Here is a 26,774-nt window from a genome sequence, read left to right as displayed (position 1 = left end):
GGTAAGGTGAAATAAGTAATACTTTTATAAAAAATGGCTTTAGTCAATAAATATATCGGCTCACTGAAGGCAGGGGGAAAAAAGAAGAAGGAAGGGAGGGAGGGAGGGAGGGAGGGAGGAAGGAATATGAAGAATATTGAAAATGACTGCCACTGAGTAAAAATATTTTCAAGTATCAGCAATTAGTTTGGTGAAATATTTTAAGCATAGGAAAAATAGCATTACTATGAAAGCTGAATGAGAGCATTCCTTAAAATATCTTTATTAATTATCCCCTCATGATTCCAAAATCTTTGACAATCACACACCTGTTACGTAAGAAGGTGCTTAAAGCAGGACCATAGGGGCCTCATTAGCAGATTCTTTTATACAGTGGTTTTATTCCCTGCATCAATTAGATTTTTTTTTCTTTTGTAAAACAGCCAGAATACCTCTTTTCACTTGCTTTTCCCTCTGATGAACAAAAGACCCAAGAGGATTTAAACTTGTAATTGAAATTAGTACCCATTATATCTAGAGATTGACTTTTTTGTTTTGTTTTGTTGCTGTTTTAAAATATATTTTTATTGATTTCAGAGAGGAAGGAAGAGGGAGAGAGAGATAGAAACATCAATGATGAGAGAGAAGCATTGATCAACTGCTTTCTGCACAACCCCTACTGGGGATCGAGCCTGCAACCTGGGCATGGCCCTGACTGGGTATGGAGCTATGACCTCCTAATTCATAAGTCGACACTCAACCACGGAGCAACACCAGCTGGGCTAGAGGTTTACTGTTTTGATGTTTTTGTTTCTTTACTGAATAAAAATAAAATATTGTTAACAAATTTGGGGCAAAATTTTTGACCCAAAACGCTTATGCTAAAATATTGTTCAATGAAATTGCAGTTTTTGAAAGTTGCTATTGGAAGGGGTTCCAGTCCTTTATTAGTTGTAGTTAAGATAATTACCAATAACTAGAATGATGAAATATAAAAACACACACATATTAGCTAAAATTAATTATGTATTTGTTCAGTTTCCTCATCCATAAAAGAAATAGCAATCCATACTGGGTACTGTTATTCACATTACCATAGAAAGTCCTCACTTAACTTCCATAATAATGCTTATTTTTCTTAAACTTAAAGTATTTCACCAAAATAGTAATTGCTAATTAAAGTGTTTTCCTCTTTGTCAGCGAAGATTCTTCAAATCTCTGTTGGTGTCTTTTAGATATAGAATTGTAGACTAGTAGGTTAACTTAAGTGTGTATCATCATACACCTATATTTTTATTCTTGTTTTATAAAGTGGCATAAATAATTATAACTACCATTGATTGAGCAAATGTGCCCAAGTACTTTCCATTTATTATAGCCCAATAACATTAAACACTATATTAATATCAATTTTTAGCAAATGAAGAAATTTGGACACTAAGATGTTAACTTACCCATTGTATTTAAATTTAAACATAGTTAGACCAGAGTATGATGATTTTTTAATTTTTCAATTTGAAGTATTTGAAAAACGCTGCTTGGAGTGTTGCCCAAATCCATGTATAGTTGTTTGGTAATCACCGAAACTTTCAACCAATGCACTTTATGCAATTATTAGATTTTTATATAGCTGGAATAGAGTTTTTATGAATAAAGAGAATAATGGGGGAATGTATAACTTTCAAACCTATGATATAAAATAATCCTGGCAGTTACTGTATGTTTGTATTTGTATTTCTCATTATAAGAGAAAAATAGTTAAAATAGTCTAATTTCATACTGTTAAAAATACTTCATAAATCTAAGATTCAGGTATGCAACCAACTTGAAGAGTGAGCATGTAAGTGCAGTTTATATTTACATTATTAAAGGAAAAGTAAAGTGCTAGCTATGGTTCTTTTCTGATTTAGTTTGAGTGTATTTGGGGTAGAAAGGAAGAGGTGTGATGAGAAACAGAATCAATACATATTTAAAACTATAAATGGATACAAATGACCCTGTTTCCCCTTTGTAAAAATGCCTAGTAATTGCTACTATTGATTATGTACATACTAGTTGCCAATATTTAATTTTAAATAGTTTGATTGATGAATGCTTGTGTGTAGACACCGTGCTAAGCACTGTACTCCTCTGTCTCACTAAATGCAGTTCAGCAGCGCACATGGTCCTGAGTTCATGTTATTATCATCCCACATTTATATACAGAATTTAGAGATGGAGTGCTTCACTTTAGGTTGCATATAGCAAGAAATTATAAACAGCAAAGTCATACTACAAACCTTTCTATTTCTGATTTTGTCATTTAATTATGCTAATGAATATATGTGGGTTGTAGGAATTGTTTGTAGAATACATGACTAGCTATTTACTTTCATAACAACTATGAGGGAATCAGAATAGTGTTCAGCTGGTGGGCCTGTAACTAACAGTGTGATTCATATTGGATATTGGCTTGGATACAAGTTTTCAGTAAGAAATGGCTATATATACTTCAAACATCTTCTAAGTTTTGAGTTAGTCAACATCAGATCATACCACCTGGAGCTACTTTGCATTAGCAGAGCTCCAAACTGCTACTAGTCTGATAACACTGAACTACCCACCATAGCATACCTCAAAAAGGAAAAATTAAATTGAATCATATTTGCGGTTTAAAGTAAGCTTTAGTGTAAATATTTTTATCAGGGATGTTTATACATTAAATGTGTGTGTGTGTGTGTATGTGTTTATAGATATACATCTAGTCCCATAGTCAAACATAACATGATTCTAAAATTTGCTATTTTATCTCCAGGATTTGAATTATTAAGAAATATACTTTGCATACATAAAAGACATGCTGTCAGCAGCTAGAGCCACATTGGCAACTCATTGTAAAAGTCATGTTTTTTTCTAGAATTGATTGATGGTTTGCTGAAGAAAAGAATGTTGGGCTTTGGGAAAAAATGTCATGAAACAGAAAATAAATATGAACTACTGTGGTATTTGGCAACCTTTTTCTAACTCTGCTAAGCCAAAAGGGCAGTCTGCCAAACCTCAAATACGATTGTATTGTGTCCAGAGTGGATAAAAATACTATAGCAAAGTAAATAAGGAAAAAACAAAACAAAATGTAGTATTGTCTTAATCTGAAGAAGATATGAGGGAGTCAGAATATTAACAACTTTTATGTTAAAAAAACTATTATTATTTTTCTTTTATTAGATGTACAATGGAGGGAAGATGAGGTCATAGTCCCAGTGGACATGCGCCTGATTGGGTGACTTTGTGCCTGTTATTTAAGCTCAGTGATCTTGATGTCTTCTCCTGTAACATAGGAGATTAAATCATATCACCACTCACTTCTTTCCAGAAATAAAAACGCATGGTTCCAATTCTCTAGATGAACATAACATCTTATTGATTTTATTTTAAAAGTTGCATCTTTCTTGAAATTCTCTGTGGGTGGTGAGTAGTCACCCTAGGATTCTCTAAAATGTCCTCAAGTCCCAAATTTTATTATATGGACCAATGCTATGAAATATCATGAATAAGTTTGACTATAGAATTAGTCCCCTTTTTTGCCAATTAGAATTTAAGAATATTCTCCAGAGATCTGCTATATATCCTATAGGATTTATGTAGTATATGCATGTTAGAAAACATTGCAAACTTGAATTTTTAACAGGCCATGGCTGGTTGTAGTCCAGTTGGTTGGAGTGTTGTCCCATACACCAAAGGGTCACAGGTTTGATTCCCATTCAGGGCACTTGCCCAGGTTGCTGACTGACCCCCAGTGGGGGAGTGTCTTGAAGGCAACAAATCCAGGTTTCTCTTTCACATTGATGACTCTCTTTCTTTCTCCCCCTCTCTCTTTGCCTCTCGGTAAAATCAATTATATATATATATCTATATATATCTCCTTAGGTGAGGAGAAAAAACCAACAAAAATAAATAAAATTCGGAGCTATTTACTTTCTGTAAACTGAACAAAATTGGTGTTGTATGGTACCATCAAATCAAGCATTCAAATCTTTAAGGAACATAAGTAAATAATAGCTTAAAGTATCATATGTCTACTGAGATAAAGGGGACAGTAAAACATGATACATTCTTACCAAGGTACCCACTTACATGGAACCCCTATGTTCCATTAGCTTAGCCAATGTCCTTCGAAGCTCCAAAAACATTGCTTCGAGGTAAGTTGAGCACATATCCCAACTTAGCCAGGACCATGCTGATTATCTTCGTGTAACTATTAACAGCACTCCCTTTCACTCCCAGATGTGTCTGAAAATAAGCAATTAAATATTTTTCATCTTAGGAAGCATAATCCTACCAACTTTCTTGAGTTCGAAACTCTTATGTATCAATTATATTCCCTACTTCCCTGAAAAGGAAATAATTTTCATTTAGGAAAAGTATGTAAGCTATACTAAGTAAGAATAATTGCAAGAATAATTCTAAATAGTTAACAACAGAACCTGTGATCAGTATTAGGACAAACAAAGTTTTTCATTTATTTATTTTTATGCATTACTTTCTTTGTTAATATTGCTTCTCTTGCAAGTCTGATAGGAAGAGGTGAAAAGTAACTGGCACTTTTCCTGCAGTATTTGTGAACCATGCACTCTTTCAAGTCATCTTTATCCTAATGAGGAAACATTGCTAAAATAATTTCAATTTCATCTTAAAAGTTAAACAATTTTGGAATCCTGTAAAATGTTGTGCAACTTGTCTACAAACTTGTTTTTTGCTGAGTCCCAGTCTCCTCTGCTCTCTATGTGTATGGTGACTGTGGGAAACATTAGTATGGTTTAAATATTTAGTGATCTTTAGGAAAAGAAAATAGTGAAAAGACTCTTAATCAGAGATCAGTTTTACAGCTGAATTATTTGAGTGCGTTTGCCCAAAACACGGTGTAGCAAACCGTGACATCCTACTGTGAGAGCAGAGGAAGGGAGAATTAGATGCATAAAAGTCAATTAGATAGCAAAGCTCTTGATTGATGACAGTGGAGTTACATACCCAAATGCTGCTATTACAGCAGGTTTCATTGAGAGTAACCAAGAAAACAGCTGCCTGTATCAAAATCATGTTGTGGTCACTCAGCATTCTCTGTCAAGCTCAAGGCTCAGTTGTTCAAGTAGCCCCTGGCACTCAGTGAGCCAGGGACAACTGGTGATTACACCAGGCTAATCTCACAGATCACTTAGCAGCATGTCTGTCTCAGTCAGTTGGAAAGCACCTTCCTATTCCGTGGGTTATTCCACAAGCCAGCACAGTTATGCCACACCTGTTCCCAGACACTGTTTAAAATATTTTATTAAGCAAAGAGATACAGATGATAGTTCTTTCTGATGGGTCAAATCATCTATAACATTATCCAGCCTGTGTTACACTGAGCAGTCCCAAAACCCGATTTCCATGTGCATATGAAATGAATCATTATTGTAATGAGATTCAAAACACCCCAGAGTGATGGAGGGGGAAAAAAAACCTTTTTGCCTTGATACTGAAGATAGCTAGAGAAATGAATTGCTTAGTGCCAGGTGGTTTTGTGGTTTCAGAGCTTTCCTGCATGAGCTCCGCTGCAGTGGGTGGTGAGGGGCAGGTGGCACCTACTGGATGCTCAATATTAGACATTGCGTGTGCGCTGAGGGTCATTGAGGTTTTGCTGTCTGGAATAGCATGAAATTGTGTTTGAAATTAGTGGGAGTTGAATGCGGACACTTGTTCCATTTAGCTGTTAAATATTACCTTTGACCTAGTCATTACTGCATCGGTTTCAATGCACTGAGTTTCAGTGCACTGAGTAGCAATGCACTCTTCATCTCTGCATTTCATAGCTTTTTTTATTCTGGCTGTTTATTGCATTGGGAATCTCATAGCAAGCAAAAAGAAAAAGAATGCATGTTTTATGGCATAAGGCTAAGAACAACACACATTATTTGTGCATCCCCAGGGACATGATGTCCCCTCTAAATAGGCTAACCTCATAATGAATTCTCATTTTTCCTAGGAATGAAGTTCAGTCTTTGTTCTACTGTGTACCCAAAGTTGATCTTGTTTGTAAAACTATATGCAGCACTTAAATAATTCGATCTCTAGAAGTTTATTATGAAACTAGAGGCCTGGTGCATGAAATTCGTGCATGGGGGTCCCCTCAGTCCAGCCTGCACCCTCTTCAATCAGGGACCCCTCAGGGAATGTCCAACTGCCAGTAGGATATCCCTCTCACAATCCTGGACTGCTGTCTCCTAATCGCTCACCTGCCTGCCTGCCTGGTCACCCCTAACTTCCCCCCTCGTGCTGGCCTGATCACCCCTAAATTGCCCCGTTTGGTGGTCGCCCCTCACTCATCCCCCTGCTGGCCTGGTCGTCGGCAGCCATGTTGTGAGGGTGTGAGGATTTATTTGAATATTACCTTTTTATTATCTAGTATTAGTAATATCTTCTATACTTTATGACTTGACTGTTAAGTTAAAGATGACTCTGTTAGTGCCCCACCCCCAACCCACCTGGTTATCTTTGGAAGAAAAAGGTCCCTTGTAATAATCTATTGATACTGTTAGAGTCTGGTGGTTTCCCTGTCACTGTTTAATTAGCAAATCACCTCTTACTTTGAAATAAGTAAAAAATAATGAAATTAAAAAAGAATGGTAAACAATTGATATGTTAACATATTTTAATTTGAATCAATTGTTTGATAATGCTACAGAAAGAGAAAACAAAGATTGTTAATCATATATTAATAGCTTTTTTATTATTTGGGTAGAATTTTTTAAATTTAATGATGCGTGAAAGAAAAATAAAGTGCTTTAAAACATTACAACAGACTATAGAAATAGACATTTTTAATAGCAGATTAAATGGGTAATAACTCCCATAAGTTTCAGTTGAAGAAGGTTCCCCATTATCTTTAAGAAGTGATACAAAATATGTCATTATAATTATAGTGATTATATCTTTAATTTCATATTCCTAAGGTAATATACGTGAATAATCTCTTATTTTATTTATTAAAGAAAAATATGCCTATCATTTATTAATTAACCTTTACTGTTTTAAATATCCTCTATGAATTAATAACATTGTATATGCCAGACTATTCCCAGGATATTATATTGCAGGGCCAATATATTAAAACAACAACAACAACACACCACACACACACACACACACACACACACACACACACACACACACAACAAAAAACTTACCCTTCTGAGTCTTGACAAACATTTTTTGCTTGACCAAATTTCAGTCAGGCTCCTGAACATTTTCCTCATCTGTGTCTTCCTTAAAATATTCAGTTTTTGCATGTAATCAGAACCCTCACTTGATTACCCTGAATATCTGACCAGGTTCTTCATCCTCCACCATCCTCCAAGAGAGGTCTGATATCCCTGGCCTGTCTTCAATAAGAATCTAGAAAAGTAAGTTTAACCAGGACCTCCTTCCCCAGCTCTGTTCTTTGGCTAAAAATCCCCACTTGCCCAAGTTGTGTTTTGCATTGAGCCTAAACTCTCTCCCTCATTGAAAACTCCCATTGCAGTGTCCCTATACCTATCAACATAGTCCTGAATAAAATCTACCTTTTCCTCTTTAACAAGTGTAACTGAGTATTTTCTTCTCAGTCTCTGTGATTTCTTAATATTTAAATCAATTATTAGAACTGTACTTCAGAAATTTGAAAAATACTGACTGAATTATTTTTAAGAACAGACTAAAACAAATAATAACTAGCTCTAAGGGGAGACAAAACACCTAATTAATGAATTTTGTGCAAAGTTGTCATTTTGTTATATTTCCTCCCAGAAACTTAACTTTTGTTATAACTACAAATATATAGCACTTTAATAATTTGAACTCTAGAAGTTTATCATTAAGTTATTAGCATCTTCTATACTTTATGACTTGACTATTAAGTTAAAGACGAGTTTGTTAGAGCCCCACTCCAATATATCTAGATCCCATGTGATGAAAATTAAGGATTCAGTATATATGTACATTTATTTTTATAAAATCATGCTTTGGGATCTGATGAATTCTTTAGAAACATGCTCTGCTTTAATAAACTTTACTAAAGTTAATATACTCAGTTTTATTAATTTGTAGATAAATAAGCTGGATGGATGTTATTTTTAAAAAAATATTCAAAAGAATTTCCAAAAACCCACTGACTATTCTCCATTTGCTTAATAATATATCTTCAAATTTCTGAAATTTAAAGAACATATGCATTAAATTAATATTTTTTTAAAAAGTAACCATGACATTACAATTTTAAAGACTTTGGAACTATATAACATTTTTTAGCTTGAACTCATATATTATTAGTTTGTGGATATTTCTGCGTGATTTTTAAAAGCTTCTTCCCCTTAATCCCAAGCTAAATAAAATGATAAATTCTGACACTCTGGCAATTTGCATAACAATTGGCCACAAAGAGTAATTCATTAATATTCAATGAAGTTCTAATTTGCACAATGCCTGCAGCAATATGTAAACTTCATTTTGCTTTAAGATGGAAATTTGTTATAGTGCAAATATCAGTGTGTAATTTTATTAATCAGTCCCAAAGAGCGTTTGATTCTGTGACCTTGACAATGCCTCTATACCTTTGTCCTAGAACACACATGAAAAAGAAAATTAAGGTTACTCTATTTTCTTCTTGTCCCTACTCTGCTACCCATTCCTAGATATTCTAACACACTGTAGTGTAAAAAGCCTTTATTAATCAAAGGAAAGCAAATGTTACTGGTTAATCTTCACTGAAAACATGCAGGCTTATATTCAATCATGTTCATTAATTTAGTCAAGTAGCATTTGTTTAATGTCTATTGTTTTCCAGGCAATTAGTAAGGTACATGGGAATACATTGAGACTTACTTCTGCCTCTTAGAACTTTCAGACTGCACATTTTTACCAAAGAAGGATGCGTTAAAAAGAAAAAAAAGAAGGATGCATTTGCTGTGAACAAAGAATGAAAATGCTACAAATGCATTTTGGATTGAGCAGAACTAAATAATAATAGCGATAATAAGTGGTGACATTTATGGAGTTCTTATGATATGCCAGGCACTATTCTAAGTACTTGACATGTATTGACGCATTTAATTTTCACAACAACCCTAAGAAGTAGCTATCATTATTATCCCCATTTTAGGTTTGAAAAAATGAGGAGTAGTGAGGTTGTTAAATATACAAAGAGCAATTTGACCTATATTGCAATTTAAAATCAAAGTTTGAGTTCTAGCAAGATTTTCTGTCTAGATTTAATGTACTAACACACTTAACTAAAATTAATATGCAGGTGATGCACCTTTCTGATCCAAACCCTGCTCTGAAAAATTTTGATTAGCAAAGTACTTTTCGTTGATCCCTTTGACATATATGTATATGCTTGAGCATCTATAATATGCCCCATCTAGGCACTGAAAGCTTTATTAGTAAGACAGAAAAGCAAAGGCTTGTAGGTTCTTACATGAGAGTGTTGAACACAAATGGCAACTAAGCAAACACATAAATGCATAATACATTTCCAGGAAGTGGTAGGAAGCACCAAGCAGTGCAAGGTGATTGACAGTAGGCATGAGGTAAGGTTGAGTTTTATTTCTAGTGATTAGGAATTGTTTAGTTGAACAATATCTTGAATAAAATGAGGAGATTTTTTTTTCTCAACAATATGGCGGGGAGTATTCAGGGAAGACCAGACTGAGTCACCACTAGAGCCTATGGCAATTTAAAAAAAAAGGAAATTAGTATTATGGAGGAAACATAGAGTTAAGTATTAATGAGGACAGAGAGATTGCAATATCTGGACAACACTGTAACTTTGGTGACCATGTAAAATAATTTAGATTTTATTACATGTACTGGAGGCCTGGTGCACAAAAATTTGTGCACACGGGGGCGAGGGGGTGGTCCCATAGCCAGGCCTATGCCCTCTTTCAGTCTGGAAACCCTCGGAGGATGTCCATCTGCTGGCTTAGGCCTGCTCCCTGGGGGATCGGGCCCAAGCTGGCAGTCAGACATCCCTCTGGCAGCCTGGCAGCCCTCAGGGATGTCCACTTATGATGGCTGTTTTCAGGCTGGCCACACCACCTTTAGGGTGGGGGGTCCCCAATGGGTTCCTGGCCAGTCTGGGTGAGGGACTGAGGGCTGTTTTCAAGCAGGCCAAGCCCCCCGGTGATGGAAGCCCCAGCCTCTCCTTTTTTTTCTTTTTTTATTCTGGGATTTATTTACCTTCTATAATTGAAACTTTGTTGCCTTGAGTGGAGCTCAGAGCTGGCTGCGGCAGGCGGGAAGCTTGGCTTCCTCCATCACTGGGGCAACCAACCCTCCTGCTCACTCTGTGGCTGCCAGCAGCCATCTAGGTTGGGTTAATTTGCATATAGTTGCTCTGATTGGCAGGTGGGTGTGGCTTAAGGCATAGTGAAGGTGCAGTCAATTTGCATGTTTGTCTTTTATTAGTGTAGATGAGTAAATAATGGAGATTTTGAATAAGAAAGTCAAGTACTGAGGATTATAATTTTAATAGATGCCTTTGGCTTTTATATAGAAACTATTATGTTAATTAGCCAAAAGGAAAGAGACAGGACAATTGAGAAGTTCCTGTTCCAATCCAGGAAGGTGCAGTGGAATTGATGGAACAAAGTCAGATTGAGGACATATGGAAATGCCTGATCCACCAAAGCTTTCTAATGGCTGGAGTTTTAACGCTGTCACTCAGATGGCTAAGTGTCCAAATTTCAAAAAGACTCCAAAATACTTCATTTCTTTACCTGTTTTCTGATAGTGTGGATTACATTTTTTAAAAAGGTAAGTTTTTTTACAAAAGTTATGAGGAGTGATCATTTAAAATTATTTAACACTTCATATCATAAGTCAGTTGTGTTAAGGACAAATAGCTGAACATGTACAGGCATTCTTATTCTATGAGAATAAATTGTGAATGAAATAAAAACCTGTCTTTATATTTCTTATCAGATAATTATTGAGTATTGTTATCTATTAGAAAAAAGTAATTTTTAAAATATATTGAATTCCTTGCTACTGAAGTCAGTTATAAGCTCTTAGGTGACTCATTGGGCTGATAAATTAATGGTGATATGCCTCCACTGCACCACAATTTTTTCTTCCACCTTTATTGAGGTATAATTGACAAATAAAATTGAAATATATTAAAAGTGAGGATTTGACATGCACATACATTGTGTAAGGACTCCCACATTAAGTTAATTAACACATCTAGTTATTGTACTATTTTTTATGAGGATGCTTAAGATCTACACTTTTAGCAAAATATCAATTATCCAATAAGTATTATAAATTACAGTTACCATGCTATACGTTAGATCTTCAGAATTTATTAATTTTTTAAGCTAAAGTTTATACACTTTTACCAAAGTATCTCATCTTCCCCACTCCCAGCTCCTGACAAACCACCAATTTACACTCTGTTCCTATGATTTCACCATTTTTTATTCCACATGTAAGTGAGATCATATAGTATTTGGTTTTCTCTGTCTTATTCCATTTAGTATAATTTTCTTCATTTTCATCCATGTTGTTTCAAATGGCAAGGTTTTTTCTCTTTTAAGGCTGAAATATATATATATAACATTTTTATCCATTTCTCTGTTGTTTCATGTATTGGTCATTGTTTATAATGCATTGTTAACATGGGGAATACAAATATCTCTTCAAGTTCCTCATCTCAATTCCTTTGGATATACCCACAGTGGGAATGCTGGGTAAGAAGGAGTCTTATTTATAATTTTCTGAGCAACTGTTAGTGAGTGATTACACTAACTTACATTCCCACCACAGTATACAAGGATTCCCTTTTATACACATCCTCACCAGCATTTGCTATCTTTTGTTTTATATTTGTATTGGATATGGTAAGAGATGTGACTTGATATCTCATTTTGGCTTTGATTTAAATATTTTTAAGTGACTTCAATAGTGCACAATCTCCACTTTGCCAACCATCTGTGCTTGGCATGATGTATGTGATGACAGGCTCTTCACAATAGGCTGACTGTCTCTCCTTACTCAGTGAACGTGTTTACTTTCTTGACCATTTGTTTGTATAAATGATAACCTATACTTTCCAACTTACAAAAAAACAATAGGGGATATAAATCCAGAGATTCAAGACAAGAAAGGAGTTCAAAGTAGTAAATGTGGTTGTGAAATGTGTAAGAGAAAGCGTGGTAAAATATCTTCTTTTAAAAAAAGAATAAAGATCATAAGGTCAAATAATGTTGAAAATTTTTTCATATCAGCATCAGTAATTTTTAATGAAAAGCACCTTCCTTGGAAAGAATATATTATGGGTCTAAGATGAATGTGCTTGATTCTGGGAAGGTGATGAAATTAAATGAATGAAGCAGTCTAGAGTTCCGAAGTTTGTGCTGAACAGCTGCTCAGGGTAGGATTCCATTAGGCAAATCTCTCCAGGAAAACTGACTCTGTTACAAAGAGATCATTTCAAATATGCCTACCTTTACACAATGAGAGGGAGCCCTCTTCCCTTTCTAATTTTGATGGAGGAACTGGACTCTTGCTTTGAGGACATTAGTCTTTTGTCTAGATTCAACGTGAGCTCACAGTTAAGCCTGCTAACAGAAAAACCTTACACTCATAGAAGAAAGAACAGTGAGGAAAAGAGAAGATGGGGTTAGAGACATTCCTAAAACAGGAAGTGGTTCCAGAGAGTCACTGGTCATGAAAAGACAGTAGTATTAATATTTAAATAAAACCTTTTAGGATATTTAATATTCAACTATTAGTAAAATATATGGTTAAGCCATATTTAGAACAAATATTTTGAAGAGAGGATGAAGCTATTCACATGATTGCATTTGTGTTGGAAAAGAATTTAGTGAATAATTTAATATTCATGGAAAAACAAGAAAAAAGACATTCAGTTTAACTCCCAAGAATGTTTATCTTCCTTTTCTCTGTTCTTTCCTCCTTCTCCTCCTTTTTTTTCTCTCTCACCCCCTTTTTTCCTGTCTCTCCCCCTCCTTCATTTTATTCTATTAAAAGAAATACTGAATCCTTTCTCTGTGCGTGGGATGAGAAAACAATGTGTGGCCATATAAGACTGATAGATGAGTCTACAGAGAAAGGTTGCAGCTCAATTTGGAAAGAGCATTAAAGACCCTACTGACAGTTACAGTCTCCTGCTCTTGATTGTACAATGATGGCCCTTTTTTTAAAAAGTTTTCATGTTAATTTAAATACTCTTTAAATGTAATTATATTTATGTGGAGAATTGTATTATGTACAAATAAATACATCTCAAAAGGAATAAATTCAATTATCATATGTATTTTTTTAATATATTTTATTGATTTTTTACAGAGAGGAAGGGAGAGAGATAGAGAGTTAGAAACACCGATCAGCCGCCTCCTGCACACTTCCTACTGGGGATGTGCCCACAACCCAGGTACATGCCCTTGACCAGAATCAAACCTGGGACCTTTCAGTCCGCAGGCTGACGCTCTATCCACTGAGCCAAACCGGTTTTGGCTATCAAATGTATTTTATTTACTATAACATACATACTGACTTGGTAATGTCTTCAGTTACCATTTGTACCTAATTGTCTTGCAAATTAAGACTTACGAAGGTGGTGTACTTAGAAAGTTCATTACCAGTAGATTAATAATTTACTTTGTGCAGTAATATCATCTAATAAACTTGAAGTAGCCAAAGGTTAACTTACAATTCAGAGAATAACGTCACTATGCAAACTGGTAAATTTTATTTTGGAACTTATGTACATTTGGATTATGGGGTAAAATTAATTTTAAATAATATACATCATTATCATATTGCATTTTTAATTAGTCTTTACTTCCACTTCTCTAAAAATCTAAATGTGTTTAGGTTGAATAAGTCTTTAAATCAATACAACACTAATGGCCTAGAAAAATTAAAGTACTTATTTTAAAAGTTAACTCCCAATCAACAGAGTCCTGTAACCTATTGGATAGCATCTTCATTACTGTACATGATGTAGAACTATCTCTGCATCATTTTCCTTAGTTTACATCCTGACCTAGACTCTACTTCCATGTATGAATTAGCTATACAAAATGTCTTAAGACCACTCATATGAGCAATATTATTTCATTACTTTGTCTTTGCACCACATATTCTTTCCACAGAATGTTCATCCACACTGCCCACCTTTAATATCTTCCTTTATCACACAAATAAATTGTTCCTTCCTCTTCATCATTTTGCTTAGTATTTTCCTACTTCTCTGTTCTGATTATTCTCTTCTTGAAATATCAATATACTTCCATCAACTTATATCAATAATGCAAATATAGTGCAATTATGTCTGTCTTCCCTAAGATTGTGCTTCTTGAAGGCAAGAACTATTTCATTCATCAGTTTTACAGTGTGATAGAAACTCAATAAATATGTGTTGAATGAATTAATTCCCTAGAGCAAAATCATATTCTGAATAATACTAAAAATCTTTATTATTTAAGTACAGTTCATTTGGGGAGCATTGAATTATGTATGCTTGTCCTCAGTATAATCCCCAACTGTAAAATGGTCATACTTGCCCTAGTTGGTTTGGCTCAGTGGAAAAAGTGTAGGACTGTGGACTAGACAGGCCCAGGTTCGAATCCACTCAAGGGCACATGCTCTGGTTGTGGGCGCAATCCCCAGTGGGGGGCATACAGGAGGCAGCTGATCAATGATACTCTCTCATCATTTATGTTTCTATCTCCCTCTCTCTCCCTCTCCCTTGCTCTCTGAAATCAATAAAAAGATTAATAGATAGATAGATAGATAGATAGATAGATAGATAGATAGATAGATAATAGATAGATGATAAAAAACGAGTTAAAATATATTATAAAAATGAGGGAGTTATCCTCATAATAAATAAATAAATAAATAAATAAATGGTCATGCTTACTTAACTTTCCAAATAAGAGGAGCAGAGTTGTTTGTGGAAGCTGTTACTATCTGCAGGAGATTTGGGTACTGATGGTCACTAAGTGAAGAAAGGACACTAATGGTTTCAAGCAATACCACTTCAATAATGAAAACTTTACATTCACTTGATTTCCATGGTAGAGTCACATATTTTAGAAACAGGGGCTGCAGTATAATTTTATTCCAGCTTCTGTGCACATTACAAATATGCCATAGTGCTGTATCAAAGTGGAGCTGGCTGAGGAAATAAGCTTACTCTACACATATTCATATGAATCAAGAGTCATCATGACATATAAGTGCTAGCCAACTGCAGATGGAAGCCAGAAGTGCCTCATAGGCCAATGGCTGGGAATAACTGGTAGAAAATGCCCACCAAGGACCATGCTAACTTGTCATGGAAAGATCACATTGAAAGTCTAAGCTATTGCTTTTGTTGACTAAATCACTGACTAACCTGCTAATACTGCCTATAAAAAGGAGAAGAAAGCATACAGACAGCATCCTAGAACATTACTGGGCAATAGCTATTGCTTCCCAGAGGAGAGAATAGCTGAAACCTTCCAAAACGCAATGAGCAGACACACAAACCAATCAGTGGGCAAAGCAAGAGGATGCAGCAGAATCCACTGTTTGTAGTAACAAAGGGATGGTGTTTTATAGCCACAGGAAAAGTTTCGTTGTAGAACAAACTGTGCACAAACACTCCTCCTTGTAATTAGCTGCTTTAAATTGACAGCATTATCATGTTTTACCATCTTTGCAAAACATTTTTATTAGTTTGATTGGCAATGAGTAAAAGAGACTACTTCCTTTTCCTGGCCATTTGAATGTGGAAGAATGCCTTATATAGAAATAATGACAGCCATAAAAATAACTTCATATGACCAGTAAAGAAAGAATGTTAAGAAAGAACCTCCAGTCACTGACTAGAATTATTTGATTGAAGGAATCTATGCATCATTTATCAGGGGGTACCTTTCATGAAAGTGTGAGCAATAAGTATTTGTTAAACAATAATACATATTTATAAATAATATTATTTTATATTATAATTGATATCATATTAAATAATCCTTTAAGAAACTTGATTACCATGTATTGACTAGCTTTAAACACAATACCCTCCTTCTTTCTTATTTCAATCTATTTATGGGTGTGTGTGTGCGTGTGAGTTCATTCCATTTGTCAAATTATTTGACTAGTGACCCTAGAACTGAAATTTAATTAGGTTTCATTCCATTTAAATTTATTTATTAAAAATACTGTAGATGTAGCCTTGAGTGTTTTAGTGAACTGGAAGCAGAAAAATAGGAACAAAAATGCTAATAAGAGTGCAAAGGCGTTTATATGGTTTCATTGCTTAATCAAGAACTTTACAGCGCAACATAAACACAGGGTGAAAACGCAAGTTAGCAGGCTGCAGTGCGGTATTGACAGCAGGAGAGGTAAGGTCAAGCAAAGTTGAATGGCAACATTACTGATAGCCATTCTTCCCTGTAGATCTGAACTTTAATCCACAGAGATCGCTAAAGCCTCAGGTGGAGGCTGGGTGATAATGGTGGCTGTTATCCGGAGGAACAGATGGTAGAGTGAGTGACACCTATAAATGTGCAGGCTGTGTTGTTTCAGTGACAAGATGTTAAACCCTTCTGGCACTGAAGTAAAAAGACAGGTGTCTTGACACACAAAGAAGTATTAAAACTATGCCTCTAGCCATCTGTAACAGTGGAGCCAATTCTTCAAGCCTAAGTAACTGAAAATCTAAATTGGGGTGTATTAATATGGAAAGATTGCTTTTGGATCTTCCCTATCAATGTTATTTCCCTTCCTCCCTCCTCCTTAGCCTCCCTCCCCTCTTCCCCCCTTTCTTCCCTACCTTCTTTCATTTCTTTCTGCCTTATGAGTCTGTTACCCTTCATCTAATAGTAGGTGAGCAAGTGATCATTGCAGTCTAAATTTCAGGTTTTAATAGATTCAAGCATTTATGTAAAAAATCTCTATTTTTTTTTATTTGTAAGACATACAGAATAGCAAAGTTCTTCTTCGCTAGAATTAAACATGGCAGCAGAGTTCTTCAATTACCTTTATGTCTGCTTTAAGTATAGTGTGAAGTTAATCACGTATACATTTACCATTTATTATAATTGTAATTAGCAATGTCAGGTTTAGAGATTCATGTGACCAACAGGGAAACCACAATTGTGTAAAAACCAATTTAATGAATGTACTTACTTTAAATTCCATTATCACTTCAACAGATAACTTGTTTTAAAAGGTATTAAAGCTAATAACATTTAATCTACTTGCTTGAATGTAGCAGCAATTTTTTGGAAGCCAATGAAAATAAAGCTTCACTAATCAAGTACAACAGATGTTAAAAGTTTTCAGCTCAATTTTTTTGAAAGAAATTAGGTTCTAATATCCAACTCCTCATGCCCTCTTTCTCTTGGATTCTAAATGATACAGTCATATATTTTTCTACAAAGAGATATAAATGTGATGGAACAATAAATCATTTCATAATACTCCAATTAAGCCTTTTGGCACTAGTGATGAATAAATAAAAACATTAAAATCATATTAAATAAGCTTTTTAATATGATTTTTAACACTTAATTAAAAGTTGAAAGACATCATGAGGGTTACTTAAGTATATTTCAGTTCATGGTAATATAAGTTAGTGGTCCAACCAAAGTCAAAGATACAGTGGTATTTAGAATTAATTACATTTTTGGCCCCACTTCTATTCACCTGTAAAATCTACGACTCATCTGTAGCACTACTAATTGTTTTCTAGCTCTATTACTGAAGACTGCATCTTTGTAAAAGAAATTTTATTTTTTCAGCTATCCATAGCAAACTGAATTCAATCCATGCATTTTTTTTTTTTTACTCCACACACTCTTTAACTAAATCTAGTATTTGATGAAAAAAAAATCTGCCCTGGCAGCATGGCTAAATGGTTGAATGGTTGACCTATGAACCAGGATGTCTCAGTTTGATTCCCAGATCAGGGTGGTGGGTTTGATCCCCGATGAGGGGAGTACAGGAGGCAGCCAATCAATGGTTCTCTCTCATCATTGATGTTTCTATCTCTCTCTCCCCCTCCTTTCCTTTCTGAAATCAATAAAAATATATTCAAATATAGTTTATATATTGAACAAAATATAGTAAACTATATTAAAGCTATATTAAAATATATTTTAAAAGTTCATAGTTTGACATTCAGCCACTGAGCCATGCTGGCTAGGCAATAAATTATCTTTTTTTTAAAATCATAAGTAAATGTATACCACAGTAAACTTAAGACATATACAATCAAGGTTAATTAACAAAAATCTACAGATTATGAGTTCTTGAAAGTGGTAGACATTCATACACTAAATGCAGACCCAGATTCAATATAATATATGAAATAGTCAATATAATATATTTCATCACAAATTTTGAGCTGTCATATGACAATAGATTATAAGGTATCATTCCTTCCTAATAGGAAATTATTGATTTCCATTATAGAATTCATAACCTAGGTCTTTAACAGTCTTGGAATAAGTATCTATTGACATTGTCTATTCTTTATATATTACATGTACAATAGAGTTAAATTGGTAGCAAAAGCCTATTTTAACCTTTCTTTTGTTTATATATTTGTGTTATGTCACAAGGATCCCAACCATAAGGGAATCTAATGAAATAAAATTATTATTCATCCTTTGATCCACAGCAAAAATTATTTCCAAATTATTTTAGGAATTCTATTTACCATTTTAGATACCAAGAAAGTCTTTGTAACTACTTACATTATTCTAATTTAGTGTTTGATTTACTTTGCCATTCTATCCTTAAGTGCAAAGCCTACAAATATATGTAGGAACAAAATTTTTTATTACAAAATGAAGTCTATATATGCATATGCATGTTATATATAACCTGTTTACTTTATCTGTAACTTAACATATATACAACACATCAACACATATATATGACCAATATATGCACATGTAGGTACACATATGCATATAAATGCATGAAAACACACACACACACACACATATATATATATACATACACACACACACATATAATGCGCACACATGTATAGAGTCAATTTAGTGATCAGGAATTTTCAAAGGTAACTATAGTAATACAACAAATTACAATAAATGTGGATTTTATAATGAGTACCATGTATATGCCCTTTTTATCCTAATTTCATAGAATTCATATAATATATATATATAATATTTTATACATTTAATAAAAGTTATGTTCACATAATTTTAATTAGTGTGCCCTTGTAATAATTTATCCAGTTGTAGATATTAATGCAGTCAGCCTCCTACTACTGAGGAATTCTTCATGTGACCCTGCAATAAATCCCGAAGATGATGATAGATTGACCAACAAGAAAAATATTTTTCAGTGACTGCATTACATAAAACCACATAAATATGCCTTAATAGACCCTCAGAGTTTTGTGAAGTGAAATTTGCAAAGCACTCTGGTGGAACAAAGCAAGCATTCTAAATAGGAAATTATTGATTTCCATTATAAAATTCATAACCTAGGACTTTAACAGTCTTAGAATAAGTATCTATTGACATTGGGTCAGTGGAACAAAGATTTTAGGGGGGGCATAATTGAATATATTTGGGTGTTAATTGATACACTATAATATTATTTATAGAGTAGGAAATCCACATAATAGAACAGGAGTAAAGACAGTGAAGTATATATATATGTTCAGAAAAACTATTGCAACAAAATGTTATTATACATGTGCATGTGAATCTCAAAATCTTTACATTCCTGTAGAGTTGATCATGTTAACATTGCCAGTAGACTAAAATTGTTTCACTGAAGTGTTTACCAGAGTAGCTTAGTAATGAGCTCTATTTTTAATTTTTATATATACCAGATCCCTGGTGCAAGAATTCGTGCACGGGTGGGGTCCCTCAGCGTGGCCTGCAGGGATCGGGCGGAAAACCAGCAGTTCAATACCACCTGCCACTCCTGCTTGCCACTCCCTCATCCCAGAGCCTCCCGCCCCCGCTGTGCCTGCCGCAGGCTCGGGCTCGCGGCCAGTCAGTCCTGATCAGGATAGGCTTATGCTGCCACAGTGGCACTCACTGCTCACCAGCTGTGAGCCCTGGGTCTGGCACCCATCCCGAGGGGCATGGGGGTGAGGGCTGGGATCTATTCAGCCCTCCAGGCAGGTGGTGGGATGCCCTTGCCAGCCTGGGATCCGGGCCGTCCTGCTGACATTCACACTGGTTGTTGGGAGCCACTTGGAGGCTGCTTTTATATATTTTCTTCCTTGTGGAGCATCTAGGGAGGGCAAGCGGCCACGGTGCCTTAAGCTGACTTCTAGGAGGCCAGCAGCCAGCACTGGTCCATGGGTGCCTGGCCCGCTGTCCAGAGATTGGACCTGCAGGACTACTGAGGGAGAAAGTGGCTGTCATCGGGCGGCCCAGGTCCGGTGGGCCACTGAGACAGATCAGTCAGCTGAGCGGCACTCCTGCTGTGGGAGTGCACTGACCATCAGGGGGCAGCTCCTGTGTTGAGCATCTGCCCCCTGGTGGTCAGTACGCATCATAGCGACTGGTTGTTTCGTCTCTTGAGCTTTTATATATATATAGATGGATAATTAGTATTGTAAATCACTGCCCAAGTCATACTATATTGACTATTTCATCACAAATTCAAAATACAGTATCATTGTCAAACAAATCCCGTGTTTTATGACTCACTAACTTTGATTTTTCTATACTTATTTAAAATGTATTAATATTTCTATGTATCTATGTGTGAAGGTATGCTCTCACGTTATTGCAGATTAACAGAGCTACAGTAGAAAGCAAAGTCTCTCTACCTACTCTTGCAGTAAATCCAGTGCATGGTGAAAGATGATAGCTAACTTCACACAATAGTATCTGCCTTGCTACAAGCTTAGAACTGGAGAATTTGCATAGCAATAATAAATTGCCTGTTTAGAAATTGCCTCACATTTGAGTATTAACTTTCCTACATTATGTTTGATTGATTATTTATTGAAATTTAACACCCACAGAGAGCCTACATTGACTGGCTAAGATAAAATACACTTTTAAAAACAGCTTAAGTAATTAGGTTTCTGAGTGATTTCGATTTCTTCTTTAATCCTGTATAAAGTTTCACATAATAAATATGCCTAAAGTTTTTTGACCATATATATTGTTAAAAATTACATATGAAATTGGGCACATGAAAAATAAACAGTAATATCTGATATTTTAGAGATGTGGCATTTGCATATTATTGGGTGAAGAACAGAAATTTCAATAAATTTTAATGGCAGAGCTGGTTATTCAATTGAATAAACACATTGAATAGATCCCTGCCTCACACCAAATGTAAAAATCAACCCCAGATGCATTAAAGAACCACATATGTGAGTCAAAACTAGTAAACATTTAGAAGTCAACATAGGAGTATATCTCTTATATACTGCAGAAAAAGACTAATAAATTCAACTACAATAAATATTTTATGAGGCTACCAAAATTTTTTAAAAATCAAACCATTACTTAATTTATGAATGATTCCTGTGCGAAGTATACAGTGAACTCTTATGAATCAATAAATAATACCCAATAATTCATTTGGTAAAAATTGGCAAATAATTTTACAGAATAGAAAGAATGAAGGTTCATGACTATTTTAAATAATGTGCACTAGGGAAATGCCAGTAAGACCATAGTGAAATACCATTTCACACCTATCAGATTGAAAAAAAAATAAATAAAGATTGACAATTAGAGGTCTGCATGTGGCTTCAATGAAATTCTTCATTGTGGAAGCAAAAATTGGTAGAGACACTTTAAAAACAGTTTAGCATTACTTAGTAAATCTCCTACTGTTCTTCCACTATGAGATAGGTGCCCTGGAAATAAGTGTAGTTGATAACAGTATTGTAGACTCAACCATTACTCAAAATGAACAGAATTTTTTACTGAGGAATAAGCACATCTGTTCACTGCACACTTTTGATTACTCATTAATTTAGAAAATATTCGTTAAACATCTATTGTATGATATTGCTCCAGATGTGAAGGAAATAGCAGCAGACAACACTGACAAAGATTCTGTCCTCACGGAGCTTGCTTTTTGTGAGATAGGCCAGATAATGAGCAGAAGAAGCAAGTAAATTATGCGGTATATTAGAAGATAGTAATTGTTAGTAAGACCAGTAAAGCAGAAAAGAGGAATATAGAGTGCTAGGAGGAAGTTGCAATCTTAATCTTAATTTTTGCTTTACTAATGGGAAATATTGAGCTAGAGAAACATATGTAATCCCTTTGGGGTCTGGAGGAAGCTTTAGTTGCTCAGCATGTTGAGACTAGGTTCTAAGAAAAAGACTTTCTATATGTAAAAAAAAAAATCACTGTGGATAGATTAGTTCCTTACTGTGCGGGGACTATTTTGATAAGCCAGGGGTGAAAATTTGTTTGCCCTATTGCAAAGGAAATAATCACTTCAATATGCCCTTGAACAGCATGCACTGGTTGAAATAAAAATTCTTGCAATGTTAAATGTCTTTGCTAATGGGAACTGTAAGCCACCTTGGAGATTGCCTTGAGATAGAAAGTCTGGGCTGTGGAGTCAAATAGACATTTACACACATCTCGGCTTTGCCAGATGTCACCCAGCTGAACTTGAGCAAGTTCCTCAGGGTCTGAATTACCCATAATCCACAGGGATTTTGTGAGGATTAGATGGCACAGATCTAAATGTCTTTGTTTAGATCATGGCACAGGGAGAGCACCCATACATTGGGAGATGCTTGTGGTAACTGTTGCCTGGGTGTTTGGAATTCGCTGAATCTTCCTGGTGAAGGCCAGGGAACAAAAAAAGGGCAGAAAGATTTTTAAAGTCCAGCAGATTTGTAGAGAGCTAGAAATCTGGATGTGCTAGTCAAAATGGAAGTCTTATCTCTAAGAAACAAGTCTACAGCGGAAAATGGCAGGAATTAACCATTTATTTCATACAGCAAGGCTGCTGTAAAGACAGAAGTAGCATGAGTTTAATTTGCTGGGATATTTTGCTTTATTTTGTTTTGATTTTTCCCTTGAGCCTTTAAGATACTGACTTGAACTCCAGGAAGATAAAAAAATTACTGTTTCTTTTTGTATCCTGGGAGATGACATACTGAAATTTCAACCTGAAATTAAGAGTGGAAGTCAGTGAGCTGGCAAGCAACTCCAAGACTTAATATTAGAACAATAGGGAGAGGTTGAATGTACCAGGCATTATTAAATGCCTCAGCTTAACAGTCACATCTTTATGGCAAGTATATTATTATTACCATATTGCAGACGAGGAAGGTGATAATCATATAAGTACAGGGGTAAAAAAAAAATGTATCTAAAATTGCCAAGTAGTAATATGGTGAACAGAGATTTAAACCCAAGTCTGGGTGTCTTGTGTTTATGTACTGATCTGTTTTAAACATGAGCCAAAATGAAAAAAAAAATGATATTGTAAGTATCCAAGTTCTGTACCTATGTATTTTGAGGAATACATCTTTCCAAAAAAAAAAAGGCAGGTTAAATTTTCTTAACCTACCTTATTATCAAAGACTTTATTATGGTGTATTGGTTGTACAGAAGGCATGTATTCCCCCTGACAGTCAGGAGATCTAGCACTGGGCCCCTGACTGATTGTCAGGGTGGAGGGGGGTATCCCCAGGTGATTCTGAAGACTAGCTAGGTTTGAAAAGCACTGGATTGCAGTTCAAAAGAATTATTCAATAATAATTAAAATAAAACAGCAAATTCCATCTTAGTATTTTCTTAACATTTAATCAATGGAAAATTTTCTCAGATATAAACAACTTTACTGTTTGTTTACTCTCTCTTTATACTCAGTGTTGACAATTTAAGCCATTAAGCTATTTGCTCCATTTAAATTATATTTTACCCTAATAAGATTTCCCCAAAATGAAGCTAGTCCTACCTTCTGGAAGGTTAGGGCAGTTGTAAGAGGATAGCTGTTGCCTCTGATAGGCTAGAGAAACAAATTGGATGATTTAAGCTGCAAGTAAAAGAAGTCATGACTCAAACATGCTTTAAAAAATGCACTTTATTTAATTATCAATTTATTTAGATCAATGATTCAATAATCTCACTGAGCAATCTAGAACTTCTAAATTCTGTCATTGAGCATTAGTGTCATTCTAGTTCTCCTCATGGTTATAAGATGAATACAAATGGCAATTTGGACTTTTTTTTTTTCATATGTGGGATTCCATAAAAGCCATCCTCTTCTCCAACATGGAGCAGGGGTCTTCTCCTCTGAGCCTGTTGGACCAGCTACTATAATGGGTCTGATGCTTGATCAGGAGCAGTCTCCAGAGGAATACCACATGGCGGTTTCTCATGGCGACTTACTTCTGGAGCTTGACATTGTGCCCAGCTGTCCTTGATGCATATGGCGGAAGGTAGCAGAGATAGACACCTCAAAACCAGGGTTCTCTAAGTAAGAGAGGGAGAAATTAATATTGGCCACTCAACCAACTTACCACTGGGATTAATTAGCAGTGTGACAAGGAAAACATTGATTAGCCTCTCAGAACAATATGAAGGTAGACATTAAAACTTTGTTTCATAAAACGCTAAGAAATTAAATGTGATAGGTTACTATGAAGTAATAATTTAATACTTGTGTGATGTTCTATGGTGAAAATTGTTCCTTAGTTTAATTATAACCGTGTTTTCTTTATGTTGTTATTTCTAAACTGTAAAATTGATCATTGCTATCTCTGCTGTGTCACTATGAGCTAGATAAATGACAGTCTCAAGTAGTTAGATTTGTCTTTTCCTTTAGTAGAAATTACAAAACCTCAACAGTAATCAGTTGAGTGAGTCATGATGCAGGATGTTTCAGACATGGTCTGTTCAATGATGTTCCTCAGTTGAGGAACATGGTGAAATAGGAATTAATAGTCACATTTTGCCAGCAGCTTTCATTTAGATTTTAGATCAACAGGAAGTAGATCAGAATGAAAGATATGCAGAAATCTCACCATAATGTGGCTGATGTCTATCCGGACACTTTTCAATAGAATGAAATTTTCTGAAGCAGGTTAAAAGCAATGATACCATTCTTTGTTGACAGATATATGCTCTCTGAGGTAAGTGTTTCTAGGAAAACTCTGCCTCTCCATATTAAAAAATAAAGAACAAATTTATTAATCAAATAAATACAAGTTAAATCAGAATTATTCTTAGGAAAATATAAAAATAATTATGTGATCTCTTTGGGCAAAGGTTCAGTGAAAGAGAATAAAATAATATACTCTTCCAAGAGATAAGTTTGAAAAGTTTATCACTGGTATTAAAAATACTAATGTTGTCTTACTCAAAAATCTACTCACCAGTTTTCCAAAGGCATAATTTATGATACAGTCATAGATTTATTTATTTGTTATCATGGTGTATTACAGTAGAACATTAGACAAACCTGTGATTTCTAATTATAGTTAAATGGATATATAAAACATGACTTAACTTGAGAGGAACTGATGTACCTACTGTTGTAGAATATGTAATGTCATAGCTGATAAAGCTGCTTACATGGTAACTGAAAAAAGCAGGTGTAAAAATAAAGAAAGTGTCATTTTCTCTTAAGAGAAAATTTACAACAAACAGTGTTTTAGGCATATATTTTATAAAAGTGGAAATACTAAAGAGACGTTTCAATAATTAAAGAAAAGGAAAGGATAATATGTAGCAGACCCCTTTGATAAGTTTTAAAAATTATTAAAATATATGTTTCTTACTTAGAGGTTAATGTATTTATAAAAGACTAGGCATTATAATAAGTATGATTTTTTTTTCTTGGAAATGATATGCATTAGTACCAGAAATATGCTTTAATTGACCTTTTATATAAATACTAAAGGCGTGGTGCATGAAATTTGTGCACTGGGCAGGGGTTGTCCCTCAGTCCAGCCTGCACCCTCTCCAATCTAGAAACCCTCGATGGATGTCTGACTGCACATTTACTAATCAGGCAGTGAGACATCCCTCTCACAGCCCAGAATTGCTGGCTCCCAACCACTTGCCTGCCTGCCTACCTGATTGCCCATAACCACTTCTGCCTGCCAGCCAGATCACACCCTAAACTGGGCAGGGGTTGTCCCTCAGTCCAGCCTGCACCCTCTCCAATCTAGAAACCCTCGATGGATGTCTGACTGCACATTTACTAATCAGGCAGTCAGACATCCCTCTCACAGCCCAGAATTGCTGGCTCCCAACCACTTGCCTGCCTGCCTACCTGATTGCCCATAATCACTTCTGCCTGCCAGCCAGATCACCCCCTAACCATTCCTCTGCCAACCTGATCTATGCCTAACTGTTCCCCTGCCAACCCGGTTGCTCCCAACTGCCCTCCCCTGCTGGTCTGGTCTCCCACAACTGCCCTCCCCTGCCGTCCATCTTGTGGTTGTGGGTGCCACTATTTTTGAGGGTGTGGTGATCAATTAGCATATTCCCTCCTCATTGGCTGTGGGTGCCACCATCTTTGAGGTCATCATGGTCAATTAGCTTATTCCCTCCTTATTGGTTGAGGGCTCTGCCATCTTTGCACCCTGGTTCTCAGTAGTTTGGTTATCCCTCACTAACCCCCCTGCTGGCCTGGTCACCTCATGCAGCCTGTTCGGTCGTCCATTCAATTGTGATGATTGCTTAGTCTTTTATATATATAGATGTTATCTGTTGTGTAAATGTTTTGTATTATAAAGCACCTGCTCTCCTGAATGGAAAGTTATTGCTGTTTTGTTTTTTTAA

General features: G+C 35.3%; 1 protein-coding gene and 1 long non-coding RNA gene across 5 annotated transcripts in view; one reads left to right on the top strand and one right to left on the bottom strand.

Moving 5' to 3' along the window:
- Positions 1–26,774, top strand: part of PCDH9 (protocadherin 9) — a 971,700-nt gene that overhangs the window by 446,366 nt on the left and 498,560 nt on the right. The window lies entirely within an intron of this gene.
- Positions 24,049–26,774, bottom strand: part of LOC107182749 — a 10,034-nt gene continuing 7,308 nt past the window's right edge. The window contains exon 2 of the long non-coding RNA XR_001513480.1: positions 24,049–24,458. This is a non-coding gene — a long non-coding RNA (uncharacterized LOC107182749). The remainder of the gene's footprint in view (positions 24,459–26,774) is intronic.

The sequence above is a fragment of the Myotis davidii genome, unplaced genomic scaffold, assembly GCF_000327345.1.
Source record: "Myotis davidii unplaced genomic scaffold, ASM32734v1 scaffold277, whole genome shotgun sequence".
Classification (NCBI taxonomy): domain Eukaryota; kingdom Metazoa; phylum Chordata; class Mammalia; order Chiroptera; family Vespertilionidae; genus Myotis; species Myotis davidii.
This window is presented reverse-complemented; position numbering and strand designations above follow the sequence as displayed.